The sequence below is a fragment of the Copadichromis virginalis genome, linkage group LG16, assembly GCF_057382275.1.
Source record: "Copadichromis virginalis isolate Kocher_CV1m ecotype Utaka linkage group LG16, C_Virginalis_male_GT1.1, whole genome shotgun sequence".
NCBI lineage: Eukaryota > Metazoa > Chordata > Actinopteri > Cichliformes > Cichlidae > Copadichromis > Copadichromis virginalis.
In genome coordinates this window covers 7840016-7842829 of record NC_140633.1, presented here as the reverse complement: position 1 = coordinate 7842829, position 2814 = coordinate 7840016, and the positions used below count along the sequence as shown (strand labels likewise).

Here is a 2814-nt window from a genome sequence, read left to right as displayed (position 1 = left end):
TTCTTCAGAATACTGTATATACACAGCAAATCCAGCATGTCCAAATTAACACTGTCGGATTTGATTTCAACACTATTAAAGTGTCTATATGGGTCCACACCAGAGAGTGTTAATTTAACTCTTTTTGGAGAGTTGGTATGTTAACTCTGATTTAGTGTTAAACCAAATCTGTCTGGAGTTGATAATTTAACACTTGGTGTTAAGAGTTTATATATTAACTCTCAAAGAGTATTTTAGTTTAACTACGTAAGAGTTATCTTCTAATTCATTCTAAAAAGCGGGAATTTTACTGTTCTGAACTTCTAGAAATTTCTTTTGGAAATAAACATTTACTAAAAAGACGCAATGGTTTTTGAAAAACATTTATTCTGAACTGTGCACCACAATTTCAAAACATTTTCTGAAAGATGTAACAGTGTACATGTTCTCACTTTCATTAGAATTGTGTTTATCAAAAGGTCTGACATAGGTGAGCTGGTAAATGCAAATAACAGCATTCTCAACACTTATTTCTTCAATACAATATGCATGTCCTTCATTCATCCCTTTGTGGAACTTCAACGCACTTCTGCTCTCCCCCATATTCCATCTTCACAAGCATATCCTGTGTGGTGATTGAATAAAAATTAGTTGACACTAAATAATGGCACAAATAATCCAGTAAACAATTGCAGCACAGTAAAAAAAAAAAAAAAAGGAATCCTCTTTGAGCCATTACTTGTGTAAAGTATTTTCCCAAAAGACAAGGACACAGGCAACAGGTAATACTGAACTAAATGTAAAACCTCAACCTTTTTCATTTTTACCTAAACCGTGTGCACAAAACTCTGGAGGGATCTATGCTAACGTAGAATCCAGTCAGGACGTCTGCTACTGCTGTTTGCTCGGGTTTTTTTTTATGGGCGATCGTTTTCAGGCTTCAAGTAGCACCATTATACCAACATTTCACATTCTAGACATTGTTTTAGGTGTATTTGACCAAAAGTTTGACTGAAAATTCACATGCAAGCTTTTTTCAAGGCTGTGGTATTTGCCCGCAAACAATACCTTTCAGCTAGCTAAAACAGAATGTTATGCTATCACCGAGCAACATGGCTAATGCCTTTCACACAGCTTTGTCTCAACTCCAAAGAGCCACAGAAGTAAAAGCTCATGATAATAATTGAAACAATCTTTGAAAAAATGACTTACCAAGCATGGCAAACAACTCAAATATGTAGAGCAAAATGTTCTGAAACGGCTTCACTTCAGCTTCGATTGGAGCCGTGCTGGGGGCGGAGTCTGTGAATTTACTCTGTTGGTGTCATAGCCCCTGTAGGAGTTCAGAGTTAAGAGGTCAAGAGTTAATGTTTCCATTGTAACACCTCCAGATTTGACATAGAAACACTCATTTTTAACACTCGATTTTAACTACTATCATTTTACACCTCAGAGTGACATTAAAAGAATGTGACTCTACTTAGAGTAAAATTAACTCTACTTTTGCAAGAAGACTATTAACACCAAAACATTTAACACTTTTGAATTTGCTGTGTACTATGGGCATCATGGTGCTGATCCAGAATCCTTACATATTTATTACTAGAGCTACAATAATAAAGCAATGAGGAGGGGGAAGTAATAAATATGAAATAATGTATTTATGATGAGTCCACTTGTTTCACTATCCACTCTGTGCAGGGGCAAAGCTTATTACATGTTTAAACTGTAGAGATACAATAATTTTTTCTGCTGTAAAATCCAAATTTTGTCTTATTTAAAATATAAATCTAATATAATCTGCTTCTTAATGTGTGTTTTTTAAAATATTATAATAGGCAAGGCAAGGCAAGGCAAGTTTATTTGTATAGCACAATTCAACAACAAGGTGATTCAAAGTGCTTTACAGAGACATTAGAAACAAGAACAAATAAAAAGCATGATTTAAAATTGATTAAAACAAGCAAATAAACTAACTAACTAATTAACAAACAAACAAACAAACAAACAAACAAACAAACAAAACAGTATATAAAATCAAAACAGATAAAATCAGAACAGTAGATAAAATCAGTAGTTAAATGTAAGTTTTGAAATTTAAGCTTAAAAGTGTGGATTTGGTGCTTTATTCAAATGCAGCTGAGAACAGGTGAGTCTTCAACCTGGATTTAAATAAACTGAGTGTTTCAGCTGATCTGAGGCTTTCTGGGAGTTTGTTCCAGATATAAGGAGCATAAAAGCTGAATGCAGCTTCTCCGTGTCTGGTTCTGACTCTGGGAACTGATAAAAGACCGGATCCAGATGACCTGAGGGATCTGGAAGGTTCATACTGGGTCAGGAGGTCATTGATGTATTTTGGTCCTAAACCATTCAGAGCTTTATAGGCCAGCATCAGAACTTTAAAGTCTATCCTCTGACGGACAGGCAGCCAGTGTAAGGACCTCAGAGCTGGACTGATGTGGTCCACTTTTTTGGTCTTAGTGAGGACTCGAGCAGCAGAGTTCTGAATGAGCTGTAGTTGTCTGACTGATTTTTTAGGTAGACCTGTAAAGATGCTGTTACAGTAATCAAGCCTACTAAAGATGAATGCATGGACTAGTTTTTCCAGGTCCTGTTGAGACATCAGATCTTTTATCCTTGATATATTCTTGAGGTGATAGTAAGCTGACTTTGTTATTGTCTTAATGTGTTTTTCTAAGTTTAGGTCTGCATCCATCACTACACCCAAATTTCTCGCCTGGTTTGTGGTTTTTAGATGTATAGATTGAAGTTCTCTGGTGACCTGTAATCGTTTTTCTTTGGCGCCAAAGACTATTACCTCAGTTTTGTTTTTGT

The 2814-nt window shown here is 35.6% G+C and overlaps 1 long non-coding RNA gene across 1 annotated transcript; it reads right to left on the bottom strand.

Annotated features, from left to right (window-relative positions):
* Positions 1–346: 346 nt before the first annotated feature.
* On the bottom strand, positions 347–1455 carry LOC146690176 (uncharacterized). The gene is made up of 2 exons (XR_014915672.1): positions 1192–1455; positions 347–604 (listed from the first exon to the last, which is right to left on the bottom strand). It is a non-coding gene; the product is annotated as an uncharacterized LOC146690176 (long non-coding RNA).
* Positions 1456–2814: the final 1359 nt, after the last annotated feature.